Below are 22,233 nucleotides of genomic sequence, written 5' to 3' on the forward strand. Positions count from 1 at the left end.
GCTGTGTGGCCTGCTCTAGAAGAGTTTATTCCATTTTGCCCTTGAAGCAGCTGGACTGGAGGGACTGAGCCTCAGGCAAAAGTCTAGTATAAGGAGAGCAAGTCAGGCTGTGAGCAATGGGCAATATAAATATATATTACAATATATAAATAAATATAAACAAATGCAAATATAAATCTAAAGAGAGCAAGGCAGGCTGTGAGCCTGTGCTATCTTGCCAATGGGCAATATAAATGTAAATAAATATAAATATAAATAAATGAATATAAATATAAATGGGCAAGACAAAATATAAATGAGACTGACTTGCTCTCCTTATTGCAGCCCACTGACTTTTGCCTGAGGTTCACTCCCTCAAATGCTGCTCTTTCAATTGCAAAATGAAATACAACAGGGCCACAGAGCCCGAACCCCCCCCCCCAAAAAAAACACCTATAGATCCCAAACCATTAGGAAACCAGAAGCCCTTGCTCCTTCCTCCATCCCCTAAATCCACCACTTTCCAACCCCCTCCCACGCAAAAAAGGAGAACAAGAGCTGGAAAAGGAGGCCAAGGGACATGTGGACGCAATCTGATGCGGATTTGTGGCTGGGGAGGTGGACCTTTATTTTGAGGGGTGGTGGGGGGGGGGTTAAACCTCTGGAAGGACCCTGTAAAGAAAGGGAAGAACCCCCCCCACCATCGCCAGGGTGACCAGATGCCCTCCCCACAAAGACCTTGTGAAATGTAGGACAGTCAAAAAGGCAGGGCATGACCAAAGGCAAGTTCAAAATACTTCTAGAAATACTACAAATATCAATCTGCTTCTTAGTTAGGCTGGAAATGGGGGGCCATGTTGGGATTCCTCCTGAGGAGGAGACGGGGATGTAGGACGTGTCCGGGAAAAGGAGGACGCCGGGTCACCCTGCATTTAATCCGAGGAAACCCAGATTTGATGCACAGATGCAGCCATTTCTGCTTTCTCTAGGCAGAGGAGGCTTTTTGCCCTTCCCTGAAGCCAGATCCTCTTCAGGTTGACTCTGGAAGAGCCATCCTGCCCCATTGCATTCCATAGGACTTCCTCCAGAGTCAACCTGAACTGGATCTGGCTTTAGGGAAGGACAAAAAAACCCTCCTCTGCCCATCTTGCAATGCCTAGAGAAAGCAGAGATGCGTAAATGGCAAACCAAATCAAATCTGGGAAGGTTTTGCAAAGCAATGAGCACGAGGGAAAGGAGAGAGAGACCCACGTATCCAAAAGCAATAGAGGAACATAGGGCCTGGCTTCTCCATCTTGGGTAGGTCTGCTCCAGCATCCCCTGGGTTTCAATGGGAAAGTAGGGCAACATCGATGGGACTTCAGGATGCGATCCATCCTAAACCCAGGCCCCAAAAGCAGAGAAGGTCTCCTCATTGGACTCAATGAGTCCCAGAAAGAAAGACTCATGCGACTGTGTGCAGAGAGAGAGCACAAAGGCACCCGGATTTGCAAGCAGATCTCCGCCTTACATAACCGGGCAAGGGCTAAATTTGGAATTCGGCAAGAGACACGAGGCCCATGCCATCATCCCGCAGCCCCGATCCCGATCCCGATCCCGATCCCGATCCCGATCCCGATCCATTTTGATTTCTCTCCCTCGCCCTCCTTTTTAACATTTTCAACCGAGAAGGAAAGAATGGCATTCGGCTGCATTTTTTAAAACAGAAAACACATTTCTTCCATCCCTCCATTCATCCTCGCAAGGCCTGGGCAATGGGTTTTGCAGGCTCAAAAGAAATATTCTCAGGGTTTTAAAGAAGTCTGTAACGTTCCCAGGACTGGCAACGACACACAAACACACACAAATAGGCTTGGTACACACAAACGGAGAAAGAGTTCCTCTAACCTTCAGAGATTTTACACACACACACGCAGAGATAAAATATTATTATATTATTATATTAAATATTGCTATATTATTATATAGAAAAATATCTAGATTATAGAGACTTATATTGTACACACATGAGAGAGGCGAGAGAGATTTAGACTCACACAAACGCAGTTAGGCATTTTATAGAGAGAGACAGATGATTAACAAACGGAATCACTGCAAGAAATATGTATTTTATTAGTACAAAAACTGCGTCCTTCTGGGAACAAACTTGTTGGAAGTTCTGTTGGTTGGTTTGTTTGTAGGTACACACACACACACACACACACACACACACACACACAGTATAATAATATATTATTTCTCCAGGTAAATTTGGTTTATTTAGCCCATTCTTTCATTGCTTAGGGCTTGGATTCCCCCCCCACCCCCCATTTTCTCTGTGTTGTGTGCCTTCTCCGCGAATTTCATAGGGCTTTTTAAAGGCAAGGGATCCACAGCGCCGTGGTTTTGCCAAGTTCCTTCCTCGGAAATACACTTTATAGCACCTGATATTCGTTGACGATCTCCCATCCGAGCCCTAACCAGGGCTGGCCCTGCTTAGCTCCCAAGATCAGACAGGATCTGGCCCCTTTAGGGTACGGAAGCCTTTGCTGGGCATCAGTAGCCACATTTTCCAAATAAGCAATCGAAAGTGTATATATATATATATATATATATATATATATATAATGCGGAAATGGAGCCAGATTTTCCAGTGTGAGGCTGCGATGCGGTTCCTCCTTGTTTCTAAGGCCGACGTGCCTCACTTCCTTGGATGCTAAGTCCCATTGAATTTAATGGCTCTCTGACTCCTGAGTAGACTGAATAGACTGCATTGTAAAATAAAATAAAAAATAAAAATAAAATAAACAATAAAAATCTCGTTCCGAACAAAAAAGGGGGGGATGTTTCACCTCAAAGATGCGAGTAATTATTGTATTGTATTGTATTGTATTGTATTGTATTGTATTGTATTGTATTGTATTTGGGGGATTTGTATCCCAAATGGGATCCAAGGCGGCTGGAGTCCATTTCTGCTGGGGAAGTGTCACCCTCAGGGCCCAAAGGCCCCAGATCCTGCCTGATTTTGGAAGCTAAGCAGAATCAGGACTGGTTAGTGCTTGGATGGGAAACCGCCAAGGGGAGAAAAAACACACACACCAGGCTCTATTTCAGAAAGAAGAACTGGCCAAACCACCTCTGGAGGGTTCCTTGCCTAAGTAAACCCTATGAGATCCACAAATCTTGAAGGCACCCTCAAGGAAAGGAATATAACAAGCCTGGGCTGGTTGGTGTCAAGCCCCATCCACAAAGCCTTTGAGCCGCAGCACTAAAAACAAGGGAACAAAGCATTGCAAATCCTGTTGTTGTGAGTTCATCTGCACAAGAATAAGGACACAGGGATATAGGTCCCTTCCTCCCATCCTTTGGAGGCTGAATTGATTTCACGTCCGAATGGGAGGTTTTGTGTTGTAATTTTATTTAATGTTGCAAACCTTTTCAGGAGAAAACTTTGCAAGAGGTTGTGGATGGAGAAGGAAAGAGAGATCAGGCCTGAAGATTTCCTGAAGAGAAATGGAATTGGAAACCAAGAGGGAAGAGGAGCGAAAACTAGAAGTATTCCTCGCTTTCCTGCCTCTCTTTGCTCCATTCACAAAGAAAAAGGGAGATGCCCCAGCAATAAGCAAACGCCTCTGTTCTCCATCTTGGCCCAGAAAAAGCGCAAGGCATTGTTTGCTTTGGACGCAAACGCTAATAAAAATCTAATAAATCTGATTAAAAGGACAATATTTGGCTTGTTGTTCTGGAAGCCGCCTTGGGTCCCGTCCTGGAAGAAAGGCGGCCTCTAAATGAAATGAAATGAAATCTAAGGGGAAAAAGGACAAATCATCGCTTGCAGGTGAAATCTAGAAAAAAGGACAATATTTGGGTCGCTGTTATGGAAGCCGCCTTGGGTCCCATGCTGGGAGAAAGGCGACGTATAAATAAAATGAAATAAAAAGCACAATTATTGCTAATAATAATAATAATAATAATTTATTGCTTGGAGGTAAAATCTAGAAAAATAAAAAGACAATACTTGGGTTGTTGTTATGGAAGCCGCCTTGGGAGAAAGGCGACATATAAATAAAATGAAATAAAAAAGCACAATTCATTGTTTGGAGATAAACTCCAGGAAGAAAATCTTCTCCCAGTTCTTTATGCAGAAATAATCCAGGTTGACACCGCTTTGGTTGCCATGGCTCCATCATACTATGGAATCCTGGGAATTATAGTTTAGCTTAGCCTTCCCTGTCGGAGATCGATGGTGCCAAAACAAAATACAGTTGCCACAACTCCGTATCAAGCAGCCATGACAGTTAAAGCGGTGTCAAACTGGATTATTTCTGCAGTGCGGACGCAGCCCTGGAGAGAAAGGATGTGAACTCAATAGGCTGCAACTCTGCTACTACTACTACTAGGAAATAGGACTATACAACCTGCATAGGCAAGGGTCGGATTGCTGGGCTTCTGTCCTACTGATAGTAGGAAAACAACTCTCTGGAAGGAGGTCAAGGAAGTAGGAGAGTGACTTTCAAACCCCCAGATGGCTCTGGATCCAAATATTACATCTCACTATCTAGAGAGCTATTGCAGTATCCTGGTTTGAGGTCTGGGCTCCAAGGGACCAGGGTTCAGATCTCAGCCACGGAAACCCAACCGGCCACACACTCCAAGCCCCAGAAAAACCCCAGCCTTAGGGTTGCCCTTTGCTGGAAACCACTTGAAGCCACACAACCGCAACGGTGGGGCTTCGTTAGTGGGACTGTGTAGCGGCCTGAGTGTTGGACTGGGACTCTGGCAGACCAAGGTTCAAATCCCTGCTCAGCCATAGAAATCCATTGAGACCCCCTCTGAAGAAACTTGCTAACACCAATCTGGATCTTCCCTTTCATTGACATGAGAGAAGGTGGTGGACCCGCTGTTTCCTTACACTGGGGGGGGGGGGATTAATATATAAATTGGGGATGAAGAAATGGGCTTTGTGGTGGTGGCCCCCCTCAAGCTCAATTGGCTTCACCTCAGCCTTTGGGGACCCATGGAGAAAAGAGAACATTACTCCTTTGTGACTCTCAGGTTTGCTGGTCTTGCCCTGTCTGAAGGGTTTAAATGGGTTGACACGGGTTTTCAAGCGCTGGGATCGTTGGTGGTTGGAAAAGGAAAGAGAGCTTTGCCTCCAGCTCTGAGATATATATCTCTATCTATCTATCTAGATAGAAATATATTTATATCTATCTATCTATCTATCTATCTATCTATCTATCTATCTAGATATAGATATAGAGATATCTATATCCATAGATATAGATATATTGTTGCTATTTTTATATAGTGTGCCTCCAAATCGTTTGCGACTTATGACAACGCTAAGGTCGTCATAATATCTGAATAGATAGATAGATAGACAGACAGACAGATGTAACTATCTATATATCTTTATCTATAACTAGATATAGATCTATAGATCTCTATATGTATATCATCTATAGCTATAAATATAGATATATTGTTGCTGTTGTTGTTGCGTGCCTCCAAGCCATTTGCGACTATAGACGTGGGGTGTGTGTGTGTGTGTGTATGATAATATATGGATAGATAGAGAGGTAGATAGATATAAATATCTATTTATCTATATATCTATAACTAGATATCTATAGATATACATATCGATATGTTGTTGTTGTTGTGTGCCTCCAAGCCGTTTGCGACTTGTGGAGACCCTATCCTGGGATTACCTTTGTTTGTAATCCGCCTTGATTCCGAAAGGAAAATGCAGAATATAAATAAATTATTATTATTATTATTATTATTATTATTATTAATTTCTCTTGGCAAGGTTGGTTCAGAAGAGGTTTGCCCTTGCCTCTCCCTTGAGGCTGAGAGAGTGTGACTTGCCTGGAATACACGGGAGGCGCTTTAAAAATACACAGGGGCTGTGCTTTAACAACAACAACGAAGCAAACCGGGTGGAGGGATGCTTAACTCAGTTGGGTCCTTTGGTTATGTTCCCGTTTCTTATTTATTTCCCTTTCCTTTGTTTCACAGCTTTGTTTTATTTTGATCTATGTATTCCATTCCTATGTCGCCTTTCTCCCAGAAGGGACCCAAGGCGGCGTACAGACCAAAAAAAAACAACATTTTTTTAAAATTACAACAAAATTTCAAACATTCAGAACCATCCCAACACAGTATAAAATTACATTAAAATACACAGAAGGGGAAATACTGCCTTCCCCAAATTCACCCATCAACCTTCTCCTTCTAAAACTCCCAGCCTTTCCAATTCGGAAACCTGAAGGATAGAATAAATCTGTCAAAGGGATCCCCCCCCTCCCCAAAAATAAACTAAATCTGAATGACGTTTCTATAGGCTATTATTTAAATAAATAATAAATAAATATTTAATGGCAAAGGGCGTTTCAACGTCCCTGCCATTTTCCCACACACCCCCCCCCCCAGGAAAGGGAATGTAGTATCAAAAGGCTGTGTTTTTTTTCCTGGAGGGGGCAATCCGAATCCAATGTAAACCCCAATCCGATCTCTATCCATCCCACTCCTTTTTTAATTTTTATTTTCTTTGATTAGGGAGGGAAGGGAGAAGAGAAGAGGCATTTATTTCCTTTGTCACCCCATCTTTTTCCCTTCAAGGGTTTGCAAAGGAGAGGAGGGAAAGGTCTGGGGATCGTGGAGGGGAGCAAAATGGTACTAAAAAACCAACAAAACCAATGGTCCCCCCAAAAAACCCTCCTCCTCTCAGTTCCTCCAAGCAGCTTCGCTGTCCATGGTATTGATGCGACTTTCCAGCCTAAAAAGACTGGGGAAGACAAGACAGGTCAGACCCAATAATCTGGATTTTTTTGCTCTTTTCTTTCCTCTCTCCCTTTCCTCCCTCTCAGTTCCTTTGTTTTTCTTAAATACAAAATAACTCACTGGATACCCATGCTGAGCATCTCTTTTTGTGTGCCTTCAAGTCCTTTCGGTTTATGGCCATCCTAAAGTTGTCATGGGGTTTCCTTAGCAAGTGTCTTCAGAAGGGGTTTGGCCATGAGGCTGAGAGAGTGTGACTTCCCCCAAAACCATGCCTGGACTGGAACCCTGGCCTCCAGAGTCCTCTCTTTATCCATAACCAAGATGCAAAGGGCTTTTTGCAGCACCTTGGAGACTCACTGAAGGAAAGAAATTGGCAGCAGGAGCTTTCCTAAGCTTCAGTTTGCTTCCTCAGATGCATCTCAAGTCTAGGAAAGCTCATGCTCCCAGTTTTTTTTCATTCAAACCAAAATCCACCCAACAGTGATGCCTTTATTGGCCAACCGAAATGCATAAAGTTTTTTGCTGCAAGCTTTCGAAGCTCCACTGGCTTCTTCATCAGGCCAGATGTGACATACCAAGCTGGAGGGAAAATTAGAGATGTTAGTAAGATTTTGTTGTCTCTGTCCTTAGTTAAGATGGCATGGGGAGGGTATCTTTTTCAGTTTAGTCTCAAAGGGGCTGCAAAAAGCCCTTTGCCATACTGATTTCTCAGTCACCACCTTTCAATTCTATCCATAACCAAGTTCTCTAACAAAATCCCATATATATATATATATATATATATATATATCCCGAATTCCTCAATCAAAGGAATTCATAAGAATTTTTATCCACAATCCCCTTCTCTCTCTTTCCAAAGAAAAGGGAGGCATTCATAGTAAGAAGGAGCCCAAAATGAGAAATCTCCTTCAAAACTCGTTGATGACACAGGTGTCTTGTGTGTGTGTGAAGGTGAAACGAGTTACAAGTGGTGGCTGCATTTCTTTGAGGTTCCTGGCCTCCTTCCTACCTTTTTGTTTCCTCAGCCTATTGTATGGCCTCCGGGGTAGGGACCTGTAGTAAAAAGTAATGTAAAACTCACTCTGTAATTTAATGCACACCTTGCATACCACGTTGGCTGGGCTGCATTGTTGTTGCTGTTGTTGTTGATAGAATCATAGCATCCTAGAGTTGGAAGGGACCCCAAGGGCCATCCAGTCCAACCCTCTGCCATGCAGGAACTCACCACCAAAGCACCCCGACAAATGGCCATCCAGCCTCTGTTGCATGCCTTCAGGTCATTTTGGACTTATGGTGACTCTAAGGCAAACCTATTGAAGGTTTTTCGTGGCAAGGTTTGCTCAGAGGGGCTTCGCCTTCGCCTCCCTCTGAGGCTGAGAGAGTGTGACTCACCCAAGCTCACCCAGTGAGCCGGGATTTGAACCTCGATCTCCCAGTGTCCTAGTCCAATGCTCAAACCACTCTACCATGCTTGTCTCTCCAGGGCCACATAGGCAGCAGCAAGGGCCCCAAGGACAAAGAAGAACCCTGCCTTAAATTTGATCTCTGAAATGAGGCTAAAAGCAGTTTAGTTTGACCAGATCATGAATCTAGGTCCAGCCTAACTTTCCTCTAGGCCTGTCTACAAAACAAACAAGCTTCATATCGTCCACCTCGGAAGGATGCAAGCCTGAGTCGAGCTAGAGCCCTTTTGCTGTTCTTGAACTCGCAACCTTATGGTTTTGAGTGAGTGGCTGCAGTACAGGCATTTAACCACTGCGCCACCAGGGCTCTACAACATAGGTCTGGTTTGGATTGTGAGTGCTAACTTTGTGGTTGTGTGCCTTCAAGTCATTTCTGACTTATGGCAACCCTAAGGCAAGCCTATGGTGGGGTTTTCTTGGCATGTTTCTTCAGAAGGTCTTTGCTGTTGCCATCCTCTGAGGCTGAGAGAGTGTGACTCGCCCAAGGTCACCCAGTGGCTTTCCATGGCTGAGTCAGGATTCAAACCCTGGTCTCCAGAGTCCTAGCCGAAGGCTCAAACCACACCACCACACCCTGGATTTCTAAGGAGGGTGGCCCTATGGGATATTTGGAGAAAGCAACATTTATGAAAGGTTCCATGTGTCAATGCACCTACTCTATACTGAGATCATTTAATCTTGATTAGAAAAGATTGTGTGGATCAATTTTAGGCCAAGGTGGCTGGATCTGGGATGGCGACCAACAGGTTTTATAAATACCATCTTTAAGCAGGCTTAATAAATTAATAAGTCAATAAATACCATATTAAGCAGGCTTACTAAATACCATATTCTTAAGAGATACCATCAAATGCCAACAATGGATCAGAAAGGAAAGCAAGGGCTTAACTTAGCCAAACCAGGCCTAGAATTGGCTGCTTCCAGCTGCATGTGAGAACATTTTGGACCAAAAAGGCATGTGGGAAATGCATATGAAAATGCCGATGGACCAGGGCCACCCAGTACACCCAGTACACATGGTTTCATGTGATTTTCTATTCTAGTCCATTAATTTATTTTATTTTTTAAATAATTCAATTTCATGTTAAGGAGCCCAGATGACTGCTCAATTTTCTTAAACCTAACAGCCCATCAGCTTCACCTAAGGTCACTCTGGATTTTTTCTGAGTTTCACTCCTCTGTGCTTTAAGGCCAATTGCATTTCTTAAAGAATGCATTTAAAAAAGTACCCATTTTCTTTCTCTCAGATAGAAGAAGAGGAGCCAATGGATCTGAAGACCGCCTTTCTTTCTTTCTTTCTTTCTTTCTTTCTTTCTTTCTCTCTCCCCCCTCCCCCCATCCTACCACCCACTGTTCCCCAGACAAAGAGATGGTAAAACGTGCGAATTTCTGCCCCTCCTGCAAAGGCTGGCCCAAATCTATAGGAGTGGACAACCCCCCCCCCCATCAGCCTCATAAAATCCAGCTACTGGGAACACACACCTAACACAACCCCCCCCCACACACACACACACATACAGATAGAAGTGAAGCAAAAAAATCTCTCCAACTGGCTAAGAAAACCAAAACCACAATTTAATTTTTTGAAAAAATGGAAAACAGAACCTCCTCTTTCATTCTGTAGATGAGCAAATCTCTCTTTTCTTTACCCCCTTGTTCTATTCAACCTCCCCTTCCCCAAATGCAATTCTGGGTATTGTTCAAGTTAAAAATGAGGCACTTTCCTTTATCTCAGTGGCTACTCTGTGCTTTCTAACAAGAACTTTCTGTCTGTTTGAGCACTATTTTAACTATCTATCTATCTATCTATCTATCTATCTATCTATCTATCTATCTATCATGTGCAAACAGAGGGGGGGGGGCAATAAAAATCTATTCAGGAATGAGCACATGTGTTCACAGTCCCCTATATCACAATATGCACACACTACACTCACTCATGTTTGAATTTTACACATACCCAGACTTCATTTATACCCCCCTCTCTCTCACACACACATACTCTTACACACCTACATTGTGCAAAACAATCCAATAAACCCATCAATCCAGGTGGACCTTGCCTTGAAAGCCCCCCCCTCCACCCAATAATCTACCCAAAGGCAGAAAAGAATGTGGAAAGAAAGGGAAGCATAAAAATCCATGTGGAATCAAGGAAGAAGAGGAGAAGAAGAAGAAGAAAAAATAATCATCATCACCCTCATCCACATCATCAGGGATTTTTTTTTTTAAAAAAACCTTTTCTTTTCTTTCTTTCTTTTTTGTTTTTAAATAGGATTTAGGAATGCTGCAATATTTCCAACCTCAGCAGCTCTCCAGACTTGCTGCCTTTCTCTCCTTCTCCTCCTTGGCCTCCTTAAGTTGCTGCTAGGGAGGATTTTTGTGGGTTTCTTTTTTTAAGATAAAAGAAGCAAATGTTTTGCAGCTCAGCAATAAAAATCCCAACATTTCTCTCCTCATCATCACTCACCTGCTGGGGTCCACCCTATTGCTAGAGCCTCTCCCTTTCTCAATCTCTCTTGTGCGCAAAAGGAGGACTCCTTTGCCAGCCAACTGTTCCCAAGGTTCTTCTGAGTGCCTGGCCTCCCAGTCCCTTAAGAAAGGAGGTGGGCCCTTTGAAACGCATCTCCATTCAATGGCATTCATGCTGCCAGCTCCTAACGGTCCCTGGTCAGCAAATCCACACCAAGGGGAGAGGGAAGGAAAAAAGAGTGGAGGGGAAGGAAAGGGGGGTCACAGCCTCTTTCCCCACCAGCCTCACCTCCTTGTCTCACCATCACACAATAGCCACCAGCTAGCAGCTCAGCAGCTCCTTCCCAAACAGTCACCAGGCTTGAAGGAATGCCTTGTTCTTCTTGCCACTTTCCCCAGCATTCCCCCCCCCCACACCTCCCCAAATCTCCACACCACACACACAGAGACACACAAGCACACATTGCCTTGCCACTTACTTCTTCCTTCCCACCGGCTCCTGGTTTTTGCAAGGTTGAAAGGGCAGCATCTTCTGGGGAGGGAAAAAAGAAAGATCTCTTTTCTGCGCCCATGGACCCATCCCCAAAGAAAACTCAAAGATGCCCCTCATGTCAATGAAAACACAGAAATACCTGGATAAAACTGATTGGCATCAAAACACCATCACACTAGGGATACCTTTCCTGGGCCAACCAAAATGCAGAATATACATCTTTGCAAGCTTTCGAAGCTCCACTGGATAAAATTGGTATTTTAAAAAACAATGTTAAAAGGAAGGAAGGAGGCAAAGAAACTGGAGAAATAGTTGCAGGGGCCTCCCAATTACTCCTCCTTTAATGGGTCTTTTCTCTCTTTCTTAAGAGATCATTTGAACAAAAGCAACCACCTTGAATCAAATATATGACGAGTGTCAGGTTTTTTGTTTTGTTTTTGTTCTAGAGGTGAGGAATGAACTCATTTCGGCCCAACAGTGAATGAAATTATGGATTTACATTTAAGCGCTTGCCCTAACCCCCTAATCATTTTTGCCTCCTCTTGGGCTCCTCACAGCTCTTATTACCATTTGAATAGCCACCCAGGCATTGGGAGGAGATGGAGAAAAGGTCATGTCTACAGCCTCCTCCTAGGATGTCCAGAAGAGCGGCTTTCCACTTATGCTGGGTAGCAACATTTGAGCACAATCCACAGAGACGGCCTTCTGCCACAGCCTCTATTGTGGCAAAGAATTCCCCCTGCAAGAAATAGCACGGGAGGCAGCACAACTCAATGGGGCCTTGGGCAGGAGAACTCACTGGTGGAGTCTGGCTCCTGATTGCACCTTACTTCTTGTTTGCACATGCACACAACCACTGAGTGATCAATGGCTTTCTCAATCCATGTGCTATTTTCAGAACCAGTGAACAACAGCTCCTTCCCTCTGCTGTTCCCCAAAATACAGGTTTTAGAAGCAAGCGCCACAAACTCTGCCTGCACCAGGGAACAAAGAATATATCAAAGATCATTTATTACTAACCATAGAATCATAGAGTTGGAAGAGACCACCAGGGCCATCCAGTCCAACCCCCTGCCATGCAGGAAGACACTGTCAAAGCTCTCCCAATAGATGGCCATCAAGCTTCTGTTTCAAAACTACCAAAGAAGGAGACTCCACCACACACCAAGGCAACGGTTTTCTACTGTTGAACAGCAGTTACTGTCAGGATATTCTTACTAATGTTTAGGTGGAATCTCTTTCCCTGTAGCTTGAATCCATTGTCTGTATTCTGTTCTCTGGAGCTGCAGAAAACAAACTTGCTCCCTCTTCAGTATGACATTCCTTCAAATATTTAAACAGGGGTATCATATCACCTTTTAACCGTCTCTTCTCCAGGCTAAACATACCCAGTTCCCTAAGTCTTTCCTCACAGAGCTTGGTTTCCAGACCTTTCACCATTTTGGTTGCCCTCTTCTGGACATGCTCCAGTTTATAGTTTTTTATGGGTTTTTCAGGCTATGTGGCCATGTTCTAGAAGAGTTTATTCCTGACGTTTCACTGACATCTGTGGCAGGCATCTTCATCTTTCTCTGAAGATGCTAGCCACAGATGCCAGTGAAACATCAGGAATAAACTCTTCTAGAACATGGCCCGACAGCCTGAAAAACCCACAAAAACCTATGCTTCAGTTTGTCAACATCCATCTTGAATTGTGGCACCCTGAACTGGACACGATATTCCAGGTGAGGTCTGACCAAAGCAGAATAGAGTGGTACTATTACTTCCCTCTATCTAGATACTACTATACTGCTATTGATTCACAGGCCTAGATCATATTGGCTTTCTTAGTTGCTGCTTCACATTGCTGACTCATGTTCAGGCTGTGGTCTACTAAGAATCTTAGATCCCTTTTGCATGTACTGCCATCATGACAATGATCAAAACAACATTAAAAAACGGCACATTTTCTTTCTTCTTTTTTTTTAGCACATTTTTATTTGAAGACAATGTGAGCAGAAGGTTCTGGGAACCAGGAAAGCTTGCTTCGAGGCTTGGAGAGGGTAGTATGTCAGATTGAAGGGCATATCTGCTGTTTTTGTTTTGCTTTATGCATCCAGCCTAACACAGGAAGGTGCATTCAACTACTGAATACTTATGGAAGGGAAGAAAGAAACAAGAGCAGTCACATTGCATTCAACTGTAGGAGTCAACAGGATTTAAAGCAGAAGTTCTATCAGAGCAGAGAGAACTTGGATTTGTTTCTCCCTTTTGAGCACATTGATTAAGGTATTTTGCTGCCAGCTTCCTGCAAGGTGGCTCAAAATTAAGAGTTATAAAATGTACTCTTAAAGGATTTTAACCCAACCATTCTGAATTTCTCCCAGTTTGATGCTTTGTGTGAGTGGAATTGAAATGTCAAGGGTGCTCATTGGACATGTGTGATAATTTACTAGAAGGGGAGACAGAGAAGAAGAGGAGAAGAACAGGAACAACCACCGGCCCCATTCTCATCCTAACTCTTTCTCTGCCATAGGGATGAGCAAAATGAGGCCTTCTAGATGTTGTTGGACTAGAACTCCCAGCACTATTCATCCTGCTGGCCCAGGATGATGAGAGTCATGGCCCAACAACTTCTTGAAGACTGTACTTTGACCACCCTTGCTCTACAAGACAATTGGATCTAGCTTATGACCTTCTTCCTCCCCTTTTTGCTGCTCCTTAAAAATCTGAAATCCAAACTCCTTCATTATGTGTTTATTTTTGGTTTTTGGTTTTTCTCCCCCCCCCTTTTTTTTTTTTTTTTTTTTGCAAAGCAAGCTATTCAAGTTGCAAACTATGTGATCAAAGTGGAATTGATGTTTCCCTGAAGTAAAAGTGGCTTATGCAGAAACCATAGCTCACTGGAAGAGAACATGTTTTGCATTCAGAATGTCTCAGGTTTATGCCTTTTTACTACCAGTTAAAGGGGGGGGGGGTAAGGGGATTATGGGAACTATAGTCCAAAATTAAATTTCTGAAATTCTGTGGCTTCTTTGGAGTGTAACTGGATTCTCCATATCTCTCTTCCTTTGACATGATTTCATACAATCAAGGTGGCAGAAGACACAGCTAGATAAGTCCATCCTCCTGTGTGAAGCAAGGTTTACTAAGTTGCCAGTTTAAAATTAAACACATTACATTTGATTAATCTTTAGATATACAGTATTATAAAAAGCTACAACACACACATACAAAACTGATTCATTTTACCCTAAAATCTAACCAACCTGAAAGAACCCGAAATAATTGTATATTACAACACGAAATACATTAGAAATTTTTTTCCTATTTGCTCCATATGGCAAGCTGGCCTCATGAACATCCTATTCATTTGAAATCATTTTCATTTTCATGGCTTCTACCAAGGAACTGTGATGGCTGGCTGATCATTCTTTGTAGTCCTTTGCCATAAAATTTTAATTCCCAGGGTAATCTGAGAAAAGGAAATGGATGTTGAACCAGGATATAATAAATATAATAGTGTGGTGCAGTGGTTTGAGTAGGACACTGGGAGATCAAGGTTCAAATCCCTGCTCAGCCAAGAATAGCCACTGGGTGACCTTGGACAAGTCACACTCTCTCGGCCTCAGAGGAAGGCAGAATTCTGCCAAGAAAACCCCTTAGGGTTTGCCTTTAGGGTTGCCATAAGTCAGAAATGACTTGAAGGCACACAACAACAAAAAGTAGATGTATACATAATGAATTTTATTTTTATTTTCTGCATAAGATCATGCATGAAAAATCATTTGTACCTTATGACATAAGTCTTGTTTTCTGCATGTACATGTAACCAAGTACATCTCTGCAATGAATACACATGTGATGGACAAGTTGTCATTTTGTATTCCTTCTCCATAGAACATTAATTCTCAGAGTGACCTGGGAAGAGGAAATGGATGGTGAACCACCATATAAAGTATTGACCAAATCAAGCAGTCTTGCCACTTTCAACATTGGGTGAACTATAGCAATATTTATAACTGCAACAACTTCTTATGTCTATGAGCTTTGCATGTTTCAGCCATTCCTGTTGTTCTGGAAGCATTAATTACATACCTAGAGAAATGGAAACCAACATATCTACTGTCATTTATAAATGTTTATTGGAAAGTGTGACATTAGATGTTAGTGAAATTAGAATGGGATGGGCCTCAGATCATCCTATACAAATCAGACAATAGAACTGACCTTTCTTCAATATCTAAAATTGCATTAGATTTAAAAGTTTAGTTGGTTCAGCAAAAAAAATAAAATAAAAAAAATGGATGTTTAGAGTATCCTGAATGCTGTTGCACTTATTTAGAAAGTAATTGTCTTCTTCAGTTATATTTGTGGCGATGTAAGATTGATAATGCTCCCTTGTGTTACAATATTTGGCCATGTTCAGTGGATTTCCTCTTTTGGTTGGATATATGAAAACATAACAATTTTGTAGTGGAAATAAAATCTTTGAAATTTATAAGACATGCATGTTTATTTAAATTATATCCCAGAGACATGGAACTTAACGAAGGGTCAAAAAATCCTGCATGATCTTACTCTTGACAACAGACTTACACTCCAATATTGGAAAGACAAACATTCTCCATCTATTCTTCAATGGTCAGAAGATCTCAATCCTTCAGCTACCCATGAACATCTATTTTCTAGATGCCAGCACCAAGAAAATGTGTTTCTGGAAATGTAGTCAGCTTACATTAATATATATGCTTAGCCCACACTCATTTCCTATGTACCTCCTTTTCTCCTTGTTCTCCCTCCCCTCATTCATTCCTTTCCCCCCCAGTTTTACTTTTAAAAAACCCAATAAAATTAAGCACTGATGTATTTTACATTCACTGCACTTACTTGGATGGCAGTTTCTTTGTAAGTATTAGAAGTGTACCTAGCTGTCCACAGTATTTTTTCTCAATTTAGCTGGGTCTAAACTGAATAAAATGTCCCCACAATCAATGGTCAAAAGCAGGAGGCTACCACTGAAACCACCTTCCTTACAGCATACTTTGGTCTAAATTAAAGGTGGGAACCGGATGGCCCTCCAGATGTTGAACTGTAGGGTTGCTCACCATTTTACTATGCTGATTGGAGCTGCTACAGTCCATATCTGGAGAGTCGCTTGATTCCTGTGCTTCGTCTAAGGCTGCTGCCACACTGGAGAATTAATGCAGATTTAACTGCCATGGCTCCATCCTATGGAATCCTGGGATTTGTAGAGTTTTCAGAAAGAGAAATCTAAATATCTCACAAAACTACACATCCCAGAATTTCCATAAGATTGATCCATGATTCATAACATGATCCATGATGCAAATCTACAGCACTATACAAATAAAGAATAATAATAAATAACATTGATCCATGGCAGTTAAAGCAGTGTCAAAGTGCATTAATTCCGCAGTGTAAATGCAACCTTAATTCAGTTTCCAGCACCAAGTAGAGTGAACTACTTGAATCAGTGGACCTTATAAAAGGAATTTGACTTACCAAATTTCTCCCGAGTCAATGGGTCTAACTGGGATTGAAAATTGGCTTTAGGAAGTGGTGGGCATCTGTGGAAAGCTAGGAGACCACATTAGCCCCCTGAAGGTCTTGGAGGGCTACACCCCTGCAAAAATACTTTTGCACCATAATGTTCCCCTTAGTGGTACTGTGAGCATTTTCACCAGGTTTTGGGATCCCTTGGGTGATTTTAGCCCCAGGAGAGGCCTTTTGAGCAACAGGAAGTGGCAAAATGTCAGATCTGTGAATAATCAAAGCTGCAAAAGCCAAAGCTGCAAAGATGGAGGGCTGACTGTATAGGCATATTGCACTTTTCTTAAGCTTGTCATGTATGTGCTCCTCTGTTGCTTCCAGATTCAAACTGCAACTTGAGAATGCTGCTATCAGAGTCTGCCTCTCCCCTAGCTTGGAATTTGCAAATGACAAATTGTGAAATATGGATTAAGCCGATTATCTAGCACCAGTCAAAGTTTGTCAGTTGTTGGGGTTTTTTTAAAATACAAAACCCTCCTTCCAAGGGTGTGAATATGATTCTGAAGACTTGTCAGAAAGGAAGAGAGGTGACTGAATACATTTTGCAGATCTGAAAAGCTTTGCATGGTTTAAAGAAGTCTGATGGGAACCACCAATTCAATTCTGTGAATGTTTCTCAGATCAAAATGAATGATTTCAAAGTCCATTTTGAGAATTGGAGAGCACAGGGTGAAGGTTGACATGTATATCTCAATATTCATATCTAATTTATTTGTCCCCTCCCATTGCTTTCAATAGGCAAGGCCCAGCATTAGCTGCAGCCTGCAACTTAAGGTCCTCTCAGTTTTAGTCCCCTGATGGTGATGCTGATGCCGATTATTTTAAATGCAAGCCCACATAGGTTCTTCAGTTAACCATCATCTGTGTATGCAGGACTTTAGGAAAGAAAAGAAGTGGGAAAAGACAGAATCCTGTACTAAGCAGTTTATATTCTAGTATAGAATATAGGAAAGAAAGGAAAGATTTATTTCCTTGTGAGGGTAGGAAAGAAAGGAAAAAATCAGAAGGGAGGGAACAAAGAAGGGAGGGAGGGGGAGAGATAAATGTAAGAGTGGGACTAATCCTCCTTTTCTCTCTATCTAGGGCAGAGCTTGTACAAGTTCTTTTTTAGGATGACAGCTCCCAGAATTTATCCAAAACATTTAAAAGTAGACTGCAACTATTTCACCAAAAGGAATGGTTTCAAAACCAGACACAGTCAAAACAGTCAGAGCAGCAACCAAAGGCCATGCAAAATAATGCAGACTTAGCTGTCCATCAGCAAAAAAAGGATGGAGTCAGCTTGAGATCCTCGAGGAGGGATTTTCATAGCTGGGGTGCCACTGCAGAGAAAGCCCTGTCACGTATCAAGTAACCAAGCCATGATTTTAAAAAGGTGGTGCTTTTTCATCCTAGGCAATGGAAAGGATTTAAGAGAGAGAGAGAGAGAGAGAGAATGTCCAACTATCAGCATGTTGGGTATGGGAACCAATGGGCTGTAGTCCAAAAGGCACTTTTCTAAGGTCTCATCTAGGCTAATGAGATGGAAGGAACTCTCTTTCTCTGTATGTGATTTCTCTCTCTTTCTCTTAGGATCTTATCACACGAGGAAAATCGGGGGGGGGGAATCGAAGGATTATCCCATGGAAAATGCAATTTTGCAATTAAAATTTTTACATACCTCACTATTAAACAGGCAATAAACAGGTAATAAACTGGCAATAAACAGCAACAAATCATTTTTGGGATTTCCCATGCATGATTTGTTGCTGTTTATTGCCAATTTATTGCCTGTTTAATAGTGATGTGAAAATATTAACTGTAATATCATGTTTTGCCTGGGATAATCACTGTTTAAACCTCCAGTTTTGCTTGATTTCCCCCATGTAATAATGTCCTTACTCTCTTCCCTGCTGGTGTTCCTAATGGCACAGGCAACCATAAATCAGGGTACAACCCACTCCTGGGTCCCAACGGGAGATGTAAAGGATTGAAAGCAGGGGCAAGAAACTAAAACTTTGCTTTGAATTCTGAGTTTCCACCCAGGCCTTAGCCTCTGTTTGCCCATATACTTGTCCGTCCATCTGTTCAGGAACCACCTTGACTTTACCTCTTTACTAAGGTACCTATCAGACATTAATAACAGTGGCAACAGCAGCAGCAACAACAACAAAATCTATGGCCCAGGGTTTATAGGTGCCCTGATAGCAATGCCACATAGACCGATAAAACATCTGAGTGAAATAGTCACAGGCAGGATCACAGTAGCATAATTAAAAAAGAGATATTACTTGGAACATGACATGTTATCCAATAATAGCCCACTATTTCCTAGACTCTTGGATAGAATCCAAATCACTGATGGTCCAAAACCCCAGTTGGGAACAACTAGTAGACTCTGAGACTGATGCTGATGACAACTGAGTTTTTTGGGGAGGTTCCGATGTCCAGGGATTCCAGCATCTAACGTAGTCCTTGCTTTGACCCAGGAGCTGAACCATCTGGTATTCGAGTTGTTTTGGATTTCTGCACCATATTTAATAGGGATTTGTTTGTTTTTGACACCTTTAGCTTGGCACTTCAGTAAAATCTTCTCTAACTTGGGAAACCCAACCAGTACAATGCTGTCATCAGCATAGCCTTACAGGACTGCATGATCTTACTAGCCTAAAAAGGTATTGCCAAGGGATAGGCAATGAATGAGATTCCGAATGGACTGACAAAACATTTGAATGAAATTGCCACCTATAGGATCACAACAGCACAGTTGCAAAAATGTAAAAGGGACTGAATGGAATTATCAGAGCATGCTCCTGGGTCCTTCGATAGAATCTGATGGTCCAAAACTCCAGTCATTGCCATCTGGTAAACTGTGAAACTGATAGTCAGTGTGTCATAGTGGTTTGAGTGTTGCACTACAGAGACCAGGGTTTGATTCCCCACTTGACTATGAAACCCACTTGGTGACCTTGGGCAAGTCATATGCTCTCATCCTCAGGTGAAGGCAATGGCAAATCTCCTCTGAACAAATCTTGCCAAGAAAACTGCATGATTAGTCTGCCTTAGGGCTGTCATAAGTTGAAAACGACTTGAAGGCACACAACAACAACAAACTGTGAAACGTCGATGATGATGATGACGGCTATATCTCCTATTCCACTGAGAGGAGAGAAACAATGGAAGACAGGCAATGGAAACACCAACTCTACTCCCGCCACCATTCTCGCTCCTCCATCTCAGTTGCAAAGGGCTTCCTCTCAGAGTCAAAAGCAGGAAGTAAGCTCCACTCCAGAAGGCCAGCGCCATGTGTGTTTCCCTCCTCTGCTTGCTTGGCCCATTATTGAGCCTTCTGTATACCTTGCCCTCCTCATCTTGTCAAGGCCAGTTGGCTGATGACTGCCGGTTTCCCAGGCAAATCACACCAATTTCAGAGTTGATGTTGAAGGTCCATCTTGGCACAGCAGGGGTCTCCGAGAAAGCTCTCATCCACAGCGCAGGGGTCAAGCGCTGCCCTCTTTCCTGAGCAGCAGAAGGGGATTTTTTTCAAAAAAGAAGACTGCAGATTCAGTGGTTACAATGGTCCACAAACACACTACACACACTAATAACCCACCATGGTTAGATTATGAAACTAAGTCTGAAAACAAGCTTAGAGTAGAAAAAGGAAAGGATAAAGAGGAGGCTAAAAACCAAGAGAAAAGATACAGTTCCTTTAAGATTATGTGTATACTTTCAAACGGCTTTTAAAATCTTGAAGGTATCTCTTCTCCTCTGATTAATTAAATTTATCTTTTTATAGATTTGAAAATATTGTGCCTTAGAGATATGTGTATGTGTTGTGAAGATGATGTATATTTAAAATAAAAAAGCTACAGCAACTTCAAATATTGCATATTTGAATCCTGCATAGTCCATTTTATTCTAAAAAATTATCACAATGGTGGATACATGTGTGTGAATTGTATAAATATATGCTTGTAGATATACAAATGCACATATTTACATGTATACACAGATATTTGTAATTGTGCATATCGATCAATTGATCCATCCATCCATGTGAATGGATATTTATAAATATAAAAACTAATGCCCAGAATATCAAAGCCTATGTACATGTCACATATATTGGTGTGTATGTATGTGTATGAGCATATTAAAAACAGCATAGTTAATATCAGTGCTCATGTTAGCACAAATACACATACACTTGACTCCTTGTTTATATGCAATACATTGTGCGAATATTATAGTGCAAAATTCTTTCTCTGTGTGTATACACACACACTTGAATCACCATGGTTGCTTATCTATACATACGTTCGCGTGGGCGAATGCAGATGCCTGCCATATTATTTATTTAGGCATTTCAAAGGTGTTCCTTTTGTATTTATTTTTTCCTCTGCACAGATGCCAGTGTGCTTATCTACAGCTGTATATCCACATGCTGCGGGGCTATACAAGGATGCATATCTGGCAGACAGTTAAATAATAGATTTAATGGTTTAAAAATATTTTTTTAAAAAATAAAGTATGAACACCATTGAGACTACAGATCTGTTTTGTCCCAGACATTTCAAAAATATATTTCTTTCATTTCTTTTTCTTTTTAAAAAAAATACACATGCTAGTATTTTGAATTGAATTAAAGCCCCAATAATGTTTTCCTAACTACAGCTCTCTGGTTGCTTTTGGAGCTTCTGGTGGAAAGGTATAACTTTGCAAACACTTTCTTGAAGGGCTGAGTCTGAAGAGCCCTCAACAATGTTCACCCAGAGAAAGGGAAACACCTCCACAAAAGGGGAGAATTGTTAATAGCGGACAATCCAAAGGGGGCCCCCAGAGAAGGCCTGTCCTATACAATAAGGACAGAAGGCCATGATTTCAATAGAAGGGGGCCCTACTTTTTAATCTGGACAAAAACAAAATGTTAATCAGGTCTGAAAGCCCTGACAGGTCAAAGCGGTGGGCAGAAACTGGACTCTTTAACTCTCTCTCCCCCTCCTTCTCCTCCATCACCACCAGCCCCACACCCCTCAACCCCCCAAAGCAGGCCCCAAACAAGAAGGATGCTGTCTCCTCCTCTTTAACTTTATTTCATCAATTAGCTCTTTAAAAAAAAAAAGGAATGGGGGGGGGGATGAACAGCCCCAGTCGACTTAAAGAAACTTTAAAGAATGTTTTTCTCTTCTTTGCTTCAGCTTCTGAAGGAGAAAGCGACTTCTTCCAAAGAGCAGGTAAGGTTTGGAGATATTTTAGATGTATTTATTTTTAAACTAGCAAAGAAAAAGTTGGATTGCAATCGGAGCTGGTTGCCTTTCTTCTTTGCTCTGCACTTTGCAGCTTCTCTTCTTTTCCCACCTACCCTATATCTACTCGAAATCCCCTCCAGATGTTACCAGGTTTTGGAGATTGTGTCAAAATAGTATATGTTTTAATACTGTGTGTGTGTGTGTGTGTGTGTGTGTGTGTGTATAATGATATTTTATTCTGAGTTAAGAGGAAGGCATAAGCCATTTCAGAGGT

The sequence above is a fragment of the Sceloporus occidentalis genome, unplaced genomic scaffold, assembly GCF_023333645.1.
Source record: "Sceloporus occidentalis isolate IW3139 unplaced genomic scaffold, rSceOcc1.0.p SCAF_3, whole genome shotgun sequence".
In the NCBI taxonomy this organism is placed as follows: domain Eukaryota; kingdom Metazoa; phylum Chordata; class Lepidosauria; order Squamata; family Phrynosomatidae; genus Sceloporus; species Sceloporus occidentalis.